Source organism: Hypanus sabinus, chromosome 21 (genome assembly GCF_030144855.1).
Source record: "Hypanus sabinus isolate sHypSab1 chromosome 21, sHypSab1.hap1, whole genome shotgun sequence".
Taxonomy (NCBI): Eukaryota; Metazoa; Chordata; class Chondrichthyes; order Myliobatiformes; family Dasyatidae; genus Hypanus; species Hypanus sabinus.
The window spans coordinates 32,625,686-32,636,459 of NC_082726.1; positions in this window are offsets into that span (position 1 = coordinate 32,625,686).

Sequence of the window (10,774 nt, forward strand, 5' to 3'; positions counted from 1 at the left end):
CCAATGCCTTATAATGCCTCAGCATTGAATCCTTGCTTTTATGGTCTAGTTCTTTTGGAATGAATGATAACATTGCATTTGCTTTATTTAAACACCTGCAGGTTAACCTTTAGGGAATCCTGCACAAGGACTCCCAAATCCTTTGTTCCTTTGCATTCTGAGTTTGCTTCCTGTACAGAAAATTGTTAACACCTTTATGCCTTCTAACAAAATGCATTCCCGTTCACTTCCCTGCACTGTATTCCATTTGCCCATTTCCCTAATCTACATCCTTCTGCAGACTTCCTGTTTCCACAAAACTACCTGCCCCTCCACTTATCCTTGTATTATCCAGCAAGTCACCAACTTCATCTTACAGATAATTGACATGTAATGTAAAAAGAATCAATCCCAACACTAACTCCTGAAGAACACCATTGGACTCAGACAGCCAACAAAAACACTCCCCCCCCCCCCTTTAGAAGCCTGGCTCTTGTTTAGCAGCCTCACATGGGTCACTTTGTCAAAGACTTTCTAAAGATATAAGTAAGCTACATCTACTGACTCTCCTTTGTCAATTTTGCCTGTTATTTTCTCAAAGAGTTCCAACAGATCTGTCAGGTTAAGGAAACCATACTGACTTCAGCCTATTATGTCCAAGATTTTCTAATTTTTATTTGAGATTTCTGTTATAATCGGATGGTGACCAAGTTATCTCTCAGGCAACATGCAAGAAATAGGAGCAGGAGTATACCATACATACCATACAGTCTGTACTATCTGCCCTGATACTCAGTAATATAATAGCATATATTCTGTAGTCAGCAACTCCGTATCCAAAACCTCATCCTTAATATGAGCCCCAACATATAACCAACCACTGAAGTAAGGCTAACTAGCCTAAAATTTCCTTTCTTCTGCCTTCTTCCCTTCTTAAAAAATGGAGTGACTTTTTCTATCTTCCAGACCTCTGGAACAATTCCAAAATCTGGCTATTTTTGAAAGATCATTACTAATGCTCCCACCATCCCTTCAGCCACCTTTCATTACCCTGGGGTGTAGTCCATCAACTCAAGGTGACTTATCCACCTTCAAACTTTTCAGCTTCCTGACCACGTTCTCCTTGGTAATAGCAACTACACTCACTTACAGTCCCTGATACTCTTGAATTTTTAGCACACTGCTGGTGTCTTCCACAGTGAAGTCTGACACAAAATACTTATTGAGTTTGTCTGCCATTGCTTTATGCATTTGTTTGCCACCCGCCCTGCCCAATTACCACCTTTTCTGGCGTCATTTTCCAGCAGTCCAATATCCACTCTTGCCTCTCCTTTAATGTTTATATATCCATAAAAAAAACCTTTTTGCATCCTCTTTTACCTTATTAACTAGCTTAACTTCATATTTCATCTTTTCTCTTCTTATTTTTTCATTGCCCCTGTTATTGTTTTAAAAGGTTCCCAATCCTCTAGCTTCCCCCCTTTTTTGCTATATTATATGCCTCTTCTTTTGCTTTTATGCTGTCTTGTCAGCCATAGTTGTCTCATCCTCTCTTTAGAGTACTTCTTCTTGGGGATGAATCTATCCTTTGCCTTCCTATTTGTTCCCAAAAACTCTATTGCTGTTCTGCCATCATCCCTCTAGTGTCCCTTTCCCATCAGGCTTGGCCAGCTCCTCTCTCATGCCTCTGTAATTAATTCCTTTTACTCCACTGCAATACTGATACAGCTGACTTTAGCTTCTCCCTCTCAAACTGCAGGGTGAATTCTATCATATTACGATCACTGTCTGCTAAGGGTTAAACGGACTGCTTTGAACAAGCTGGCAAGAGCTTCTTAATTATTGTGAGATTGCACTTATCCAGGGAATTGGAGAAAATTACACCACGTTGGTGGCTTGTTCTTTGTTCATTAAAAGGTTTTAAAGAATCCAGAGAAGGGTTACTTGCCACAAAATACCTGGATCCTTACGTCTTCTCATAACCATGGTACTCATGTGCTGGCTCAGCTCAGCTTCTGATTAAAGTCAATCCTTAGTGAGTTGTTAGTGGGCAACATGGTGAGAGTAATGTTAAACTGACACTGGGACGACCTTAGCTGGCATCTTGGTCATCATGAACCAGCTGTACCAAAGGTCCTATTTCTGTTCTGTATTGACTTTATCACTCTATGGCATTGCCTGATGATATCTGAGAGTTATATGGATTACTTTAAAAGTCTGAAAAAAAATTTTGATGGAAGGTTATTGACCTGAACTAATAACTGTGTTTCGTTCCCTCTATTACTATTTCCAGTATTTATTTTTATTTCAATTTTCCAGCAGCAGCAGCAGCAGTATTTTTTGCAAAAACGTTCTTTGTAGAAACTACCCAGCTCAAGACACCTTCCTGGTCACCTCAATTGTCTTACACCTAACATAAACATCAGCTTTTATAGGTTTACCAAGAAGCAATGTTAATAACTCTTTTTCACCGTAGAACTTTTGCACAGGAACAACGGGCCAAATGGCCTCCTACTATGCTGCATGAACCAGCTACTTACAATCTTAGGAGTCTTTATATAGACTGAAGTGTTTCAAAGCATAGTCAATATCGTAAATAAAGAAAACATGAACACCTCACTACCAGTAACACCATGGGAAATCTTGATAGTCATTCATTTTCAACATAAATTCCTAATTTCAATTCGTATTAGTCAGAATTAAAGAAATACATAGCATGGTAATAGTCTGTGGATTAGTTGATAATAATGTAGGCATTTCAATATGGTTTTCAATAATAAAACCTATTTCAGCTCTTAAAAGATTTAAATTGAATGTTCCTCTTGAGCCTGTTGGATGAACTGATGCAAATTGTGTCTGGAAAAATTCAACAGGGGTTGTAACAGGATGCTGTTATGGAAATGAGAAAAGTGTGGCATGCTTGGACTGACTGATATATTCACCGTCTGCATAGATCCAAGCTGGAATCATTCCAGGTGTTTTATGAAAGTACTTTAGAAGGTAGCCCATGGGTGCCAACATGAAATTATATTCGTATGTGGACTTTATCAACACATGGTCTTAAATCTATAACGTCCGGGTAATGATTGTACCGATAGTGCAGAGGAATAAAACCATTACAATAATGAAAATTGGCAGCAAAGGCATCACACAACAGAGATTTTCTGCACAATATTTTCTTTTTTCTTTTCCAATTTTCTATTGAATGTTTTAAGCGCTTGTTGCTTCTGCACTGGGGTATTGTTAAGTTCTTTGTGACCTCTTTAGATGCAGTATTAAACTAGAGGTATTTCAGCAGTAATTTGTTGTGACGGATGAAAGGCCAGGACCCAAGAGTGATCAAGACTGCAGATGTGGTGATATTATAGAACATGTAAGTTTGTACCCCTGATGTTAGGCCAATGAAGCTGAGGCAAGGAAACCTCCCAACAGTCACTTGCCTGCATTTGCCGATGACCTCAACGATAAGAACATACTTTCCATTTATATCTCTGCTATTGTCATCTTTCTAGTAATAGTGCCCGATCATTGACAGTGATGCCATGACTGTGGTTGGATCATGCACAGTACGCAGCTTCTGTGTTTCCGAGGTGAAGGTTATGAAGATGTAGATAATGTATAACTCATCCTGCCCTTAGTGCTTGTTGTTCTTATTGGCAAAATCTAATGATCGGATTGCATAGTATTCAGTGCCAGTAGCTCCACTTCTTTATTATAATGGTGACAAGGAGGCACACAGCAGTGAGATAGGTTGGCTGGTTGAGTGGTGCTGAAATGACAACCTTGTACTCAATGTCAGAAAGACCAAGGAATTGATTGTGCACTTCAGAAAGGGGAAGCCTTTGACTTTCTACCATTAGTCAGAAGTCTTCAATGAATAAAAGCAAGAACGGTCAGGATGGGAAACAGTTTCTTCCCTCAGACCATTAGGCTCTGAACTCCCTGCCAAATTGCATTCTGTGTGTTACTGGTTAATCTGTTCTGTATCTTACAGTATTTAATTTATGCACTCCAGTTTGTTTATTTATGTGTAATCCATTTTAGACTTCATTCTCAATTTCGAAAGTTGTTATGTGTTATTTGTACTACAGTGCTTTACACCTTAGACCAGAGAAATGTTGTCTTGTTTGATGGTATACACGTATATAATTAAATTACAATAAACTTGACTTGACTTGAACAGACCCCAGTGTTCATTGAGGGGTCAACAGTGGAAAGGGTGAGCGGCTTCAAGTTCCTGGGCATCAACATCTCAGAGGATCTATTCAGGGCCCAACATAGTCTGGCCACTGGCTATACCTTATGAGGAGTTTGAAGGGATTTGGTCTGTCATCAAAGTCTCTAGCAAATTTCTGTAGATGTACCATGGAGACCCTTTCAAATGTTTGAATCACCACTTGGTACAGAGGCTAAAATGAAAAGGATGGATCGAGGCTGCAGAGATATGTAGGCGCAGCCAGCTCCATCTTGGGCACAAGCATCCCCAACATCGAAGACATCTTCAAAACGCAGGCCCTCAAGATGCCAGCATCCATTAAGGTCTTCATCATTTGGGACATGCCATTTTCTCATTATTACCATCAGGAAGGAGGTATAGGAGCCTAAAGATGCACACTCAGCATTTTGGTTCTTCCCCTCCACCATCAGATTTCCGAATGGTCCACTGACCCATGAATTATTCCTATTTTGCACTATTTATTTGCTTTGTTATTTACTGTAACTTTTTTTTATGTCTTCCACTATACTGCTGCCACAAATAATAAATGTCATGACATATGTCAGTGATAATAAATCAAATTCTGATTCTGATTCTGATTCTAGTTCTGGAAATGAATTGGGTGAAGGCACTAGATGTGCGCTGGCTCAATATGATGGGGTTGATAGGACAGTAAGCTGTGTAAGAAGCCATAAATGGATCCAGAGGAATTAATTGAGTGGACAAAGTTCTGGCAAACAGAACGTATGGCAAAATGGGAATTCATGTATTTGTTAGAAAAACATAAAAATAAAGTACATTGTCTTTATAACAAGAGGTTACAGAGATCTATCCCAGAGCAATGGAATGTTAATTTTTGCTGCCAAGGAAACTGAATACAAAAGGAGAAGGGCTGTTTATGGTATTGTTGGGAACCTATCTGAAATGTATCAGAAATAAGTTTTACTAGACTATTACTTGGAATGAGCAGGTTATATTATGAGGGAAGATTTCAGGCTAGGCTTGTACCTTGGTGAATTTAAAGATCTCTTTGCAATTCAGTCTGATCTACTTCACTATTAACAAGACCCCGTAATTTATTGCCATCAGTAAACTTGGCTAATCATGCCAGTTGTATTCATATCCAAACTATTTGCAAGAATAATGAGTAACAGAGGCTTTAACATTTAAGCTGGAGCACCCTACTAGTTACAGGCCTCCAGCTGAGAAATGATCTTCAGCCATTACCCTCTGTTTCCTATGAGCCAATTCTGAATTCACCTCATGAGCTCCCTCTGGATATCATGTGACCTGGCATTCTGGATAGGCTTGCCATGCAGCATCTTACCTCCTGCATTCACATCCAAGTCATTAACATATATTAAGAACAACAAACTCCTAACATTAATCTCGGAGATAGAGCACTGATCACAGACATCCAACCAGAAAATCATCCATCAACCATTACCCTCAGCTCCCTTTCACCAAGACAATTTTGGATCCATTCAGCCAACTACCTGGGATCCCGGGTACCTTAATTTTTTAGACAGCCTCCCCTGCAGAATGTTATCAAATATCTCAGTAAAGTGAATATTGAGAATGTTTACCACCCTGCCTTAATCAGTCTTCTGTTTATCTTCTCAAAATAATCAAATTTGTGATATAGGACTTCCCCCCCACACAAAACCATGCCAACTAAGCCAGATCAATCCCTGCCTTTCCAAATGCAGGCAAGTCCTTTCTCTTACAATTTTCTCTGATAACTTCCTTACCACAGAAGTAGTTACCTCATTTATCCCTGTGCCCTGTTTAAATAAAACAATCATTTTGCTATCTTTTACTCTTCTGCCATCTCCCCTGTAACTAACAAAGATCTAAAATTCTCCATTGAGATCCCAGCTATTGCCTCCTTCATTTCCTATGGAACCCTGGAATAGATCTCATCCAGCCCTGGGGGTTTATTAGATCTTATGTATCCCAGACCTTCACCAGATTATTCCAAACATATTGTATTCACTTCTGATCTCAATCACAATGGCTAGCTTTAATTCCTGAGTAGACCCATTCTTTCCCTATCTATCCTCTTCCTCCTAAAATATTTGGAGAATGTCTTGGGATACTCCATAGCTTTCCCTACAAAGGATACATTATGACAATACATGAGACTGCAAATACTGGAATCTGGAGCAAAAGATAAACTATGAAAGGAACTCAATGAGTCAAGCAGCATCTGTAGACAGGGATTGTCAGGAGACATTTCAGATTGAGTCTCGTGAACAGGACAAAAATTTTAGGGTCCCTTTAACCCTTTTAGTTTTAAGCTTTCTCCTACACTCTGTATTCCTTCAATTATATTGAAGGATTCCTTCAATTATAGTTATCCCTGTTACTTTTATTTCCCAAGCAGATCTTCAATATCATTTGTCATCCAAGGTTCCCTAATCTTGCATTCTTTGCCTTTCACTCTTAATGGAACATGCTGGCTGTGAACTCCATTAACTCTCTTTTAAAGATGTCACCTCTCTGTTGTTAATTTTCCACAATAAAGCTGCTTCCTATCTGCTTTCATCTGGTTCTCTCTTGCGCTATCAAAGTCAGCCTTAGGACCTTAACTTGAAAATGAACCTTTAGCATTTCCATAAGTATTTTGACACAGAATTATGGTCATTGTTCCCAAACTGTGCTCCCACTGACACTTCACCATTTGTCCAGTTTATTTCCGAAGATAATGTCAAGTGCCAACTTGTCTCTAGTAGGACAGTCTACATATTGCCCAAAAAATTGTTTTGAGCGAACTTTACAAAATCTGCTCCATTTTAACCCCTTTCACTAACGCAATCCCAGTCATCATTAGGAAATTTAAAATCCTCCTCTGCTATAAATCTACTTCACTTATCGCTTTCTGTGATTTTGCTTACATATCTGATTCTCTTGTTCCAGCTAACCAATGGGACACCTGCAGCATAACTCCAGCAAATAATCAGCTTTTCCTTTATTCCTAAATTGGCCTCATGATCCTTCCTGGATATCCTGTCTAAATTCTGCTGGGATGTTCTGCTGTGCTGTTGTCTCTAATCAGAAGTGCATCCGCTGGAGAAACCAAATGCAAGTTGGATGACCGTTTTGCATAACACCTAATTTCAGTCTGCATCCTGTTGCTTGCCACTTTGTTTCCTCACCCCACTGTCATTCTGACCTTTCAGTCCATGGTCACCTGCAGTGTGTCCAGTGCAAGCCTGAGGAACCTTGCCTCATCTTCCATCTAGGCATGCTGTAATCTCCTGGACTCAACATTGAAGACTACAGCTTCAGATGAATTGATTTCTCAGTCTGTATCAGTCATCACCAGTGATATTGGCCCAGCTTGTGTTTATTTTTCTTTTCATTCTTTATTTTTCTCTCTGGGAATGGAAGAACTCGCCCAGTCTGACCTGCTGGACATGCCTCTTGTCCTGCTTTTGCAACTTTGACATTCTTTTGTTTATGTTTCCACTTTCAAAGTGCACCCATTCACTAATTGACCAGATACTCTTGTCCACAGATTGGCCCCAGCAGTGACAAAATGCCTGCTCTACTATATCTACAGCATCACAAGCTTCTTTTCCCTTCTTCCCAGATTTGACAAAAGGTCTTCGATCTGAAACATCTCTGCTTCTTTTCCCAAAGATGTGGCCAGACCTGTTGATTGCTTCCAACATTTTCTCTTTTATTTTACATTCCCAACACCTGCAATTTATTTTTTTTATCAATGTTCTTGCACTCGTTCCATTTCATGCATTGTCCTTCCAGCTTTGCATCATTACACATCTAAGATGGTACATCTGCACTACCTCAATGCAGCGATGTAGTTCAGTTTCATCAGGCTTACTTTGAACTCAGGGTCTCCTTGCAGGAGAAAGAAAAATGTGACAAATCACTCAATTATTTGAAAAGCCTTCTCTTGTTAGTTAGTCTAAATGGATCATTCGCACCAAGGAACATAGCAAGTGTTGTACTGTCTTTTGTTGCAGTGCTAATAATAATATCCCAAAAGAGATTCATTTGTTCCAACCAAGTGGGCCATGAGTTTGATTCTGAACTTGGGCTGTATCTGTGGAGCTTTCACATTCTCCCCAAGATCATGGGTTTCTATTGGATGCTTAAGTTTCCTCCCATATCCCAAAGATGTGCTCATTGGCTACTAAAAATTACCAGTTTGTGTGGGTAATTGGCAAAGACTGATTTTAAAAAGGAACTACAAGTCTCTGAGAGAGAAGAAGGTGAAAGGCTGCAGTAAAGAGGGAAGTGAGGGAAGAAAATCAGACTGACAAGATTATCTGTTGGCAGCCACTATGGATCCAATGGGTTGAATTGTCTTCTGTGTTTTAGGACCATTAAGAATCCTTTGAGACAAAGGCTGTGATTGATGTGTGTGCAGCTGAGAAATTGACAGCAGCTCTTGAACTGGCACTCCTGAAGTCTGGAGTCTTGTCATTTGTTTTCCAGTAACATCGCAAAAAAAAAAATCAATAGCAGAGATGTCAAACGTTGGCCCCTTTCTCATGATGCTCAAGTAACTTTAGAGGAGCTTGCAGCAAAAATTAAGCTAGAGATTTTGTGTTTAACAGAAATCTTGGGAAATTGTTGTTCTAGGGTAGATCATGACAACCAAACCACAGAACAATCAGAGCAAAAGGTAAATAATCTGAACTATCAGCCGAGTGTTTGTACACACTTATCCCTCTTGTAATTCATCTTACAAATTCTGTTTGGTATAACCCCACAACTGATGTTGATTTGTCAACTGTGCACCCTTCAACCACAGCATTTATCTTTAAGGATCATTAATAACTCTTACAATGATACAGAAAGTTATTTAGTTATAGCAGTTGAATGCCGACTGGATGTGTAATGGAAAAGGTTTGTTGAAGAGTGTAACTAGAAAGACATTCTATTCCAAGGAAGCATGGCATTTACAACAAGGGAGATCTTTTACAGTCATGTCACAAGTTGTGATAAATGAGCTGCTGACCTCTAAGAGTGCCAAGAGTCTGAATTATAGTGAACAACACAATAAAAAAGTATATTTTTCACCAAACATGAAAGATTTATGGCTGCACACTCAGCCATCAGGAAGCGTTCACCCCTTGGTCTCCACACAATTATTTTCCTCAGTTAAAGTCTTCATAATGGGTCAAGACCAAGGAAAGGACAAATACCTTGTGTTGTTCAATAATCTGAAGACATTATTCTACACATGACTATTGAATTGTATTTTCTTCCTCCAAGTGTTGTGAGGAAATTTTTCAACAGCAGTGCGTTCCAGACAGTCAGGATGGTAGATGTTGATAGGTTAGGTTCCGTCCAGTGGAGTTTAGAAGAGCGGGATGGGATTAAATGGAAAATACACAACTCAGGAGATACTTAATAGAACTGATACCAAGAGACGGTTTATTCATGAAGAAAACCCTAGAATTGTCACTGTTTGAGAATCTGTCTTCAAAGTAAAGATAAGGTGATTGATTTTTCCTCATCGAATCATGAGCTATTTAAAACTCTTCATCAAAATATAACTGAAGCAAGGTCTTTGAAGATTTCTAAGGCAGACATAGACATTTTTGATCTGCAAGGCACTAAAGGTCATTGGGGATAGACAAAATATGGGGTTGACGTTATAATTTGATCAGCCATTAACTTCTTAAATTATGGAGCAGTTGCAAGGTACAAAGTGGCCTACTGCTGCAGCAAATTCTCACATTCATTGCCAGAGAATGATAAAGGCTCCACAGAAGGATTCCATTGCTACATGTATTTCTTTGCAAAGCCTTATCAGTCACTCTATCAGTCTACACCTCTCAAAGAACCTTTGATTCCAGTGATTGAAATAAAAAAGCTTATATTTACATTATAGCCTCTGTTTGTATTAAAATACTATTACAAGGCACTCCCATGCTAATTGTGAAAGTCACATAACATAAAATCTTCTGTGAAGTTTCACAGAATGATGATGATGACTTAATGCAGAAAATGCAGGATATATACACAGCAGGTCAAGCAGTGACTGTAAGGATAGAGTTAGACAGGCTTAATATTATATGAAAATGTTGCAATGATGATAAAAAAAATCATTGACCTCAAGTATTATCTTTGTTTTTCTCTCTATACACATGCTACCTCTCCCTATGATTATCCCGAGCATTTTCTGTTTTATTTTAGTTTTTTTTTCCTTTTTGAGTGTTGTCAGTTTTCCTTTTGCATCTTCAGTTGTGTGAGTGTTTCTTGTACAGCACATCTCAGGGAGGGGAGGTGCAGTGATCACCTCACAATTCCAGAGAGGGCAGTAAAGAATGAATGGGTGACAGCCAAACAGGCTTCAAAAGGACAGGCTGGGATTTCAGGAGACCGCAGAGAGCATCTTGCTCCCTCAGCAGTGACTTGTTCTGGATACTGATAGGGGAGAGGGTTCCTTGGAGAGGGCAACAGAACCAAAACCAGAGCAGCACAAATGCCTCAGCTGTACAAAGTGGAAGAAGAGGGACTGAAGACATTGATTACAGGGGATTCTGTAAATTAGCTGAGCAGACAGGCATCTCAGTGTACCAAAAATTAAAATCAAAGAAA